This window comes from Nymphaea colorata, chromosome 4, assembly GCF_008831285.2.
Source record: "Nymphaea colorata isolate Beijing-Zhang1983 chromosome 4, ASM883128v2, whole genome shotgun sequence".
Lineage (NCBI taxonomy): Eukaryota > Viridiplantae > Streptophyta > Magnoliopsida > Nymphaeales > Nymphaeaceae > Nymphaea > Nymphaea colorata.
The window spans coordinates 6,816,456-6,827,085 of NC_045141.1; the positions used below are offsets into that span (position 1 = coordinate 6,816,456).

The window sequence follows — 10,630 nt, forward strand, 5'->3', positions numbered from 1 at the left end:
GGGAGGCCCATAGCCGAGAGACAACCCCCGTGGTGGCCCATAACGGTATGGATCCATTCATCTGCTGCAGCGGTAGAGCACTCATCCATGGATGTGTAAATTCCAAAGAGAGATACTCAGTCTTCCCTAGGACACCCAAGTTGGGAAGGCGGGAGCCCACGCTCCAAGCACAACACACAACAGTACCCTGGGGCCTTGCACCGCCTGGGCTCCGAACAGGTGAGACCAGTGGTGAAAGCGGGACGTCTCCCAAACACAATGCCACAATCCACTGGCCTCTCATCTCTTATTCTTTCATTTATTATCATTATAATTGCACAATCACAAAATGACCGGCTAGCTCATGAGGTTGGTTCACTTCACGAGTGCACCCACACCTCCAATTGTCTCCCCACGAGGTCTACACATAACATTAACAGTCATAGCTAGCCGTCATACAATACGGGTACAACTACCCTCCAATTCCAATCAATTGCATTATTGCCCACGGCAATACATATGCAACAATTCACCACATTCACATTCATAAAAATTCACAACTTATCGAACACATCAATTAGATCTTTCAAAACTTGGCCAAATCCCGAAGAGTAGTCTCGATCCGTGATGGCTCGTATCTGTCCTATGCAATTATCATTCTATGATGCTCTCTAATGCACAATCGGGGTCGAGGAGACACTCGACTCGATACCCCACTTCATCTGTCCTAAGCAGTTATCAATTCTAGCATGCGCATGCAAAGGCGTAACATTTTCAAAACAATTACTAATAGCCTTTCAAAACCCTTCATATCATATATCAATTCATGTACATGCATACACACATTCAATCTCAAAACAATTAATCAGTTCACATCACAAATCCTAGAATCCCATGACCCTAGAAACACACATTCACACATTTGCCCAGGCAGGGATTTGCCTGGAATGTCGCCATACCTGTCGCGCGCCCACTAAACACCTCGAACTACGACCCACGTTGCTCAAGGCCTACTTGATGTGCCCGGTGTACCTGCAAACATAACCAAATGGTAAGTTTTTTACTCGTTTCGCTTACAATCGGTACAAATCTGAAAATACCATCATCGAGGCATGTCTTCGCCTCAAATGGGTGTCGACCCACGAAACCCTCCAAAAAGGGTCTCTACCCAACCCACGAGGTTGCCGCCAACGATTAGAACTCAAAACTTGTATTCGACTTATCACATGTATGATTCTCACTTGTTTTTCTTAGTTGAGGTGTCTTCCCCACCATAAGATTCTCAACATACAACGTATATGCACATCAATAGAAGCATATTTCTCCAAGCTCACCAAAACGATTCTAACGTTCTCCACAACAATACAATCTCTACCATGCTTCCTAATTGCTTCGAAAATCAACCTATCATGCTTATAAGATCATTGTAGATATGGATCATCGTCCATCCACTTGAGTCCTAGACCTTCCCCAAAATAGCGACATCTCTAGCATGTCTTCTAAATCATCAATTCTTAATTCTAGCATGCTCAAACAATAATTATACGTATTTACAACAATCTAGGCTCGGTTAGATGTCGCTCACCCCAATCAAAGAGTCCGAACTGCTGCGCCGCTTCCGGCAGCCACCTCAAGCGTTCAACAATCCTCAAATGGCAAAAACCATGCAATGCCGCCACCACTAATGCCTTCTAGTCACTGTTATGAGGGAAGAACGCGTCCCCAACTGCAATCCAATCCAACAGCCACATGAGAATTAAAATCGGCGAAAAGGGAGGTTTAAAAGAGGGGTTTGTTGTTAGAAGTGGCCCACAATAGCTGTGTGGGAGGCTGAAGACGAGTGAGAGAGGGGGAACCAAGGGTTCGGGTGAGAGAGAAGGGTCTGGCGCAAGAGAGAAGGAAAGACGCAAGGGACCGTTCGATTGAGGGAGAGAGCTCGAGCAGAGGGCGTGGGCAAAGAGAGAGTGAGAGAGAATGTAGAGGAAGGCGTGACCAAAGAGACGCGAGAGTGAGCAGGGAGAGAGAACGATGACACATAGGGAAGAGACGGACGGAGAGAGTAAGAGAGACCGCAGAGAGAGAGAGAGAGATGCGAGTAAGGAGCACGAGAGAAAGAGGGGCATTCAACGAAGAGCAATCGGGCCTACCTTTGATGGGTCTAAATCCTATCGCCTATTGGACTGAGGGAGAGGCGTCAGAAGAGGAAAACAGCGAAAGAGGGAGGAGGAGAAGAAAGAAGAGAGGGGAATCAGTGGCTTACCTACGCGCCACCACCACCGTCGCCCTTCATCTTCTCCGCTGCTGCCATCTCTTCCGCCTCCTTCTTCTCTGTGCTGTGTGCAACCCAACGGGACGAGGGAGATGAGGTAAGGTCGAGGGAAAAGACGCGAGAGAAGGGGCGTCGGGCTCCTCTTCGCGTGGAGCTCGGGTCCGGGTTTGGACCCTGATCCGCCCCGACCTGCCCAAAAGTTCGTAACGTGACAGTTTGAGTCACTTTTTTCCTTTTCTTGGAGCCACTACAACTCTGCATAAGAGCATCTTCCAAATTGAGCAGAGCTATAGGAGGCCGACCCTTTTTTCCTTTACTAGCATACCTAGTAGACTTTCGGGTCCACCTCTGCCTGTTTTGATGTGTCTCCCCTCATCTCCCTTCAATGTCTGAAGCCTGCTGAGACCCTTCCTTATTAGTCAGGATGCAGGGCGACTCCTTAACAGAGGGGTCGTCCTTGGACCCAGTTGTGAACCTGAACCTAGATGGACCAGCGCTGCCATCTGCTTGCTTTTTAATGCTGAAAAAAGGATTCGCAATCTGGTTTTCAATGCTATCAACCTTTCTTTCTTCTCCCTTCCCATCGATAGAGTTTTTCCCCCCTTTCGCTCCTCTTTTATTAGACGTGTTGCTCACTTTAGCACCCACCTTCTTCACCTCCTTCTGCTGACAAGAGGATTCACCCCCATCTCCGACATTACAAGATGGGTTAACACCCAAAGTTCGATCAAGCTGAATGCCAGTCCCTTCATCCTGATGAAGCTGATTACTAAAAGCTGCAAATCTGTTAGTATGAGGTTCCCTCCCACCAGAGTCACTTCTATGAAGGCTTCATCTATTTTTTTTAATCACTAAAACCTTTTTCTAGACCTGTTCCTCTGCAATAGGTTTCTCAACTGTCCCACGATTCTTGCACAGATCCTCATAGTGAGAGGTTGTGCCACAAACACGGCAGAATCTAATTTTAGATTCATAGAGCACTTCTTGTATTATCTTGGACTCCCTAACTTCCAACTTGATTTTGGGCACAGGTTGCAAGTTAAGAGGAACTTCAATGCACAAACGTGAAAACTCGAGCTTATCCCTATGCATAGTACATTCATCTGCTCTAACAAAAGTAGCACCCAGGCCCTGTGCAATGGCCTTAAAACTATATATATTCCAGAACAGAATTGGAAGCTGAGGCAGGCGAATCCAAAGAGGAATAGATTCTTCCTCATGCAGGCGTAACTCAGACCCTGGCTTCCACTGACTAGTAATAAGGAAACGGCCCCCAACAGCCCACTTTTTGCGCATGACCTCATTGAGTTCTTCCTCAGAACTCACCCGCACTAGAAACCTCCCATTCCCAATGACAGAAAAATTTGGGCAGTGAACATTAACCCAAAGCTTACGTAAGGTTTGAAAGACATACCGGTAATCCATGCCTGTAGTCGAACGCCCTCCATAGAATCCAGCGACTGCAGCGAAGCGGTACATGTCCTCCATTTTCTGATACGCTTCAGTGGGGAATACCACCGTAGGCTCCTCTCCAGACCTGTCTACAGTCACCGCTGGGCAATCTTCAAGTTCCTTCTCTTGACTCCCTGCAACGACCTTTGCCCATCCTTGCAGGCCATTCCTTCTTGGAGTGGCATGAGCACCACCACTACCCTGCTGCACACATGCCTTGTTCAGAGGCTCCATTGGGGCTTTACCTCGTGCTTCTTCCTTTCCACTCCGGTGGTAATTTTCACACATATCGTCATTTGTTTTGGTGGTTCCAACAGATTTCCCCAAATCAGGGAAATCGATCCGATCATCGAGGTCCATCTGCCCACTCGTCCCCATCCCTCCAGCGCTCTGCCCGTGCATCTTCCTCTGCCCTCTAGCCTCCATCCCCCGCCGCCCTGCCCTAGCTCCTTCCTCTCCCCATTCACCTCCATCTGCCCGTGCATCATCCTCAGCCCTCCACCGCCCTACCCTAGATCCTTTCTCTCCCCACTCAACTCCATCCCCCCACCGCCTTGCCCTAGGTCCTTTCTCTCCCCACTCGACTCCATCTTCTCCATCTGCCAGTTCGACTTCCGCTGCCCTCTCGTCTCCATTCCCCTGCTACCCTGCCTTAGAACCTTCCTCTCCCCGCTCGTCTCCATCCCCCCCGGCGAGCGCCGGGGGTTCCCAACAACAACCCTTGTTACCCACTCGACCACGACCTCAGAGCTTCTCTCTCCAGCAGGCGGTGTTCCAAGCTCACGATGATCCATGCTTATAATGACATTTTTAGCATGATAAGTTGATTCTCGAAGCTATTGAGAAACATTGTAGAGATTTGATGGGGTTAAGAAGATTTAGAATCATTTTAGTGAACACGTGGCACATGCAATTGTCGATGGGCGTATTGCGTTGTTAGTTGGGAGAGAGTAGGTAAGTTGAGTGCAATTATTGGGAAGACGCCTCAACTTTGGAATCAAGGGAGAAACATATTAGTGATTGGTTCAATCGAATGCGCAAAGCTTAAATCATTTGGTGACAACCTCAAGGAGATGAGAAGAAGCTTATTGGAGGGTTTTGTGGGTCGACGCTACCTGTCGACACATTCTTGAAGCGATGACATGCCTCAATGAGTATATTTTACACTCGTATAGATTTTAAAAGCGAAATAAGTAGAAATCATATCACTTGCTTATGTTTCCAGGTACACCGGGCACGTCCAGTAGACCATGAGCAACAAAACATGAAACTTGAGTCATTTTGAAGTGTTTTATGGATGCGCGACATGTATGACAGCATTTCAGACAAATCTCTGCCTGGGGCCAACATGTGAATGTGTATTTTCGGGATCATGAGATCCTACGATTGTGATGTGATTGAATTATTGTTTTGTGAGCGAATGTATGTATGCATGCGAATGATTTGTTATGTGATAAGTTTTGTCTTGGAAAACTATTAGAAGCTTGTTTTGAAAACTATTACGCATTTACATGTGCATGCTAGAATTGATAACTGCTTAGGATAAATGAGGTGTGGTATTGAGTCAAGAATCTCATCGATCCCGATTATGCATTAGAGAGCATCATATAATGATAATTGTATAGGACAGCTACGAGTCAATCATGGATCGAGACTACTCTCTAGAATTTGACTAAGTTTTGAAATATGTAATCGATGTATTTGATAAATGTGAATTTGGATAAATGTGAATGTTGTGATGTGTTGCACATGCACTGTCGTGGGCATGAATGCAAATGAATGAAATTGAAGGGTAGTTGTACTTGTATTGTCGTCACGGCTGGCTAAGAATGTTAATGATATGTGTAGCCCTCGTGTTGGGGCAATTGAAGGTGTGAGTGCATTCGCGAAGTAAACCAACCTTATGAACTAGCCAGTCATTTTGTAAATGTGCAATTATAATTATAAGAAAGAAAGAATAAGAGATGAGGGGTCAATGGGCTGTGACAATGTGTTTGGGAGTTGTTCCGCCTTCACCACTGGTCTCGCCGGTTCGGAGCGCAGACGATGCAAAGCCCAAGGTATTGTTGTGTGATATGCTTGGAGCGTTGGGCTCCCGCCTTCCCAAACTGGGTGTCCTAGGGAAGACTGAGAATCTCTTCTTGAAATTCACACATCTATGGACAAGTGCTCTATCGCTGTAGTGGGAATTGATCCATATTGTTTTGGGCCACCACAGGGATTGTCTCCCAACTGTAGACTGCCCGTAGTGTGCACGTGCCTGTCTTTATACTTACAGAAACTGTTAATTCACTAAAGTTAATGTGAATGAAAAGAATATGAATGAAAGGAATGAAAATGAGATGTTTATACATGCTTTGCATGTGAATTGGAATTATGTTATCGTGGTCATTGAGTGACCTTTACATGTCATGGTCTATGTGAGGGGTCTTCTTGTCTACGATTTGTTTTTATAATTGTGTTTATTTAATATTTGAGCCATACCTAAGAGGGTTATGAATTTTCCTAGCTTGTTGTCATACTGCGAAGGCTAAGCCTTCTGTTGTTTTATTTTTCAGGTTTTGGCAGATTTGGGGCAACAAGTTGATCAGATGGTTGAACTCACATCCTACTGGGGAGGTTTTAAGTCTTTTGTAGTGCCGACATGTCTTATTTTGGTTATATTAATGTCTTGTTTTTGTTAGACATCAATTATATGATTTGTGACATTTTTGTCTACACATAGATGTGATTTTGTATGAATTGAAATTGTTATATAGATGAAAGTTTGCCCTATTGTTTCGAAGGGCATAGCTCCATCCTTTTTGAATTGTTGTGTAGTCGCACCTCAATGTGTTAAAAAAAATTTGTTTGAGGGTCAAAAGGTTGGGGTGTGACATAAAACAAGCCTACTTAGTGGGTTGATCTTAATTTGAAAAGTTTCTTGTCAATCTAGGCACTTCCTCTTCTGAACTGCTGAGCTACATTGATGACTATAAGCAAGTCCTCCAACACAGAATTCTTAGTTCATGATATGGACATTGCTGTAGAAGAGATCCAAAATTAACTAAAGTGTCTGCCTAAAACTATGTATGAGAATGGAGTGACAATTATTGAAGCATTGCCTTCTGTTTCAGCTGCTGCTCTTCTGATCAAAATTGTGGCAAGGATCAAAGTTATTGCTTTGGCAATTGATGAATTCATAGAACTTGCTGGCTTCAAAGATAAAGAAAAAAAAAATTAAAAGCATCAAGAAGAAGAACACACCAAAGAAATGAAAGCATTGCAGCAAGTGTAGCAACATGAGAGAAGATTAACTGATTAAGTATAATTAGGGGTTTGCAGCTTGTACATTGTGATCCTATGTCTTCGCATGCATTGATGCCTATTCCTATTCAATCTTCTCTTAGTCTAAGGTAGTTAGGATGATGATCTTTCCACATTCTCTAAAGCCTATGTTCTCCCTCCTCGTAGTTAGTTTTGGTAAGAGGAGGCTAGTGGTAGTTGGCAAATGAAATCTGTTAGTAGAAAAAGTTGGTGCTTGCGGGTCTGCAAATAAGGAGGTGAGAATGCTATTTTGTACAAAACTATTCACTTTTGCATTTAAAGCTTTCGCTTATCATTTTTCCATGCCATATCCACTGCTTTTCTTTTTGCAGGTTGCAATTGTCAGTGTGTTGAACCAAAATCACATGCTTCACAAATGGAAAAAATATTTGAGAAGGGAGCGAAAGCACAAGTTACTTAGCCATCATTTCTCCCTTCTTCATTTTGGTACAAATGCAGCTAGTTTGACAGACATTAATCTAAATACTGTCCAAATTATACCAAGTTTCTCTATTGATAATTGTAGGACGAACTCTAGGCACTAGAAGAGGACCACTGCAGAACGAAGAAAGGAAAGCCCCTACTAAGAAGGCACTTGTCTGATCTATCCGTTCTGTCCAATGTTTGTGTCTTCCATAGTTAGTTATTTAGTTACGTCTATTCTGTCTGTCATGTCTGGTGTTTGTGTCTTCCATAATCTTCAGACATTTTGTAATCAATGCGCTAATGTAGTTTCACCCACGAAAAGAAACTAGTTAAGGTCATTCTTTTGTTCTTTTAAATACTTTAATTATATAGTAAACTGACATCACATGCTTTAATTCTAGTTTAATTCTAGCATTATTTATGCCTGCTCAATACAGAAGCCCCATTAGACCCAGCTTTTGCAATTAATGCAAACAAGCCAGTTACCGAACACCCATAGATAAGCCTCATGTCTAATATGCCGACGCACAGTTGAATTTCAAGCTTTGAGAGCTGTTAAAATACAGAAAATAGTAACATCAGGAAACAAACCAATGGTAACCAGCATACAAGCAAAACAAAAGCACCTTAAAAAATGAAACAGATTTAATTCCAATCTGTTATTTATCAATTTTGATAATTCATTCCATCATTATTCTTATGTACAATGAAGCCGAGGTGAACCAACAACTCCGAAGCAAAAAAATAATTCAAAGCCACCCATTCAACTCAAATCATCATCATCATCATCAGAGGACTTATAGAAAAGAATTGGATAAAAACATCACAACAGTCCAAAATTGAGACCCCCACCCTTCTCAACTTCCATCAGTATCCCATCTTCAACGAACTGGTAGCAGTAGCAGCAACAGCTTTAGCTAAAGCTGGAGACTCGCTGCTGTCTGTCTAATCTTTGGAAGCACCATTAGCACTATAACTACAATCTTCGTTGCTTTTGACTTGGCTCTGAAGTCGTCCAGGGAGCAAAACTCTTCCTTAAGCAACTTCTCCAGCTTGGGATGCAGCTTCAGAGGTCTATTGTCCTTTCTATAGAAATGATATGCCCTGAAATTTCATTCAGAAATGTCTTGTTCAAAATCTACAGCCAGTTACACATAAAGTATGCATGCAGCCCACTCTGACCCTTCACATGGGAATACAAAAATAGCAGGTGAAGCTATATGACATTTAAAATGAAATTTCCCAGTTTATGTAATGAATCTTTTATACATGTATTCTGTTGGTTTTACAACTTTTATTCCACAAGTTCACCAACAACAATCATGACCATTAAACCCATAGGTAACCCATGGAACCTCATTCCCACTTGATTCCTAACCATCTTTTTTGACAAGAATTTCTTCAAGTTGTTGGTAAAAAGAACATTCATCCATATAGCTTAAAGATAAATAACACCAATCTTTCCTCTTTTCCCTAGCCCCACTTCCCAACCCACCTCCCCTTTTTTTTTCCTTCTCTCTTCTTTCTGCACAAAAGCATGGCCTAAATGCATAATCAATCATGAAGGGCTCAGCATAAGACAACCATAAAATTGAAAAAGTCGAGTGCTTGAGTAGAAAGCTACAAGAAGTGATGAATTCATTCAAGGGGTAAATTCATATAAAGCCACCTAATACATCAATCTACCCACGAGAGAAAGAGACAGAGACAGAGACAAAGTTCTGTTACTGCTGCTTCTGCTAAACTTGAACGATGACTATTAAAGTTAACAAATGAAGAGATATAACCTGCCAAAGACACTCAAATAGAAAGAGAAAGAGAGAGAGAGAGAGAAAGAGAAAGAGAGGACTTTTTTTAGCTGCTGCCAAAGAATTACTATCAGTCTTATATGTTGCTAGTTTTTGTGCTTTTTAAATTAATTCTTGATGTTGTGCGTCCTCTATATCACTTTCTTGTTCTGTACATGTCATTCCATGGCAGTAAAAAAGGACCCCAACCCTCAGCACCAGCATGTTTCATTGGAATTACTATCAGTCTTAAAAACCAGAGAGAGAGCGGCTTTCATCTCCCCATCAATGACTTGATGAAAACTTGCAAGTTGTGGCGGCAGACAACCCAATCTACACTGGCACGTGCAGAAGGAGCTAGACGAGCAAACACATCAACCTCACCTATCCCTTTCCACACTTCCTCATGGCATACGAACAAATGAACATCAGATGTACCAGGAACAGTGATAAAAAATCGAGGCAAAGCTTAATCCCTGAACAATCGACGCAAAAAAAGTAAAAAGCCGAAATCCAGTAACCCAATCGTTGTCATTTGCAAAAAATCTCCATGTCAGACAATGCAAAAGGGGCTTCAACTACCCATTGACAAAAGAATCGAACAATAGAGAGAGAGAGAGAGAGAGAGAGAGAGGAATAGACCGGTACTTGGAGTGCAGATGGTCACCGAGACGTTGGAGATGAATAAAAGGTTGGAATACCGGTCGGCAGCAGGGCAAGATATAGACTCTGTCGAGCTGCTCGGAGGTGGGGACGGAGGAGGAGGAGAGGAAAAGACAAGGCTGAGGGGAAGGAGAGCTCCGGGTCGGGGGAGGGCCGTTCCGTGGTAAACCAGTCTTTAGCCATTTTTATACCCCTTGTTTTCTGTCCTGCGTGTCTTGATCGTTTTTGTCGATTTTACTATTTACTAAAATAAAACGCGTCCATTCTGTTTCATAGTGTTCCAATGTCATCAAAGGATCTTTAAGGAATACAGATGGAACACTGAGAAAACTATTGACTCCTGAATCATATTAATACTCTTCAATCGTGGTCATTTTTTAGTATTTGCTTTTTGAACAGGTTTTGTTGGCATGCAGGCTAATGAAGAAAATTGCAGCACGTAAAGAAAAAATAGAAAAGATAGACAAGGATATAAAAACTGAAGAGTATATATGTATATAAATCCTTGATGTATAGGCAGTGGAATATACAAGGATATAAAAATGGTACATAAATTTTGTGGTAATTAACAATGAAATTTTAATTGAAAATAACTTTTCTCTCTAATATTATATATATATATATATACACACACATATGCAACATATGGAACAGGTATATAAACCATATATACATGTTAGGGGGAATGGGTTGGGTGGACTTTTCCTGGTACTTGAAACAAGCCGGTGAAAGGCACCGTTTCTGTCAG

General features: G+C 42.7%; 1 long non-coding RNA gene across 2 annotated transcripts; it reads right to left on the reverse strand.

Moving 5' to 3' along the window:
- Positions 1-8,059: 8,059 nt before the first annotated feature.
- Positions 8,060-10,028, reverse strand: LOC116253123 (uncharacterized). Of its 2 annotated transcripts, none has more exons than XR_007573236.1 (2): positions 9,868-10,028; positions 8,060-8,536 (listed from the first exon to the last, which is right to left on the reverse strand). It is a non-coding gene; the product is annotated as an uncharacterized LOC116253123 (long non-coding RNA). The 2 variants fall into 2 exon arrangements; XR_004172401.1 differs by having other exon boundaries at positions 9,862-10,028.
- Positions 10,029-10,630: the final 602 nt, after the last annotated feature.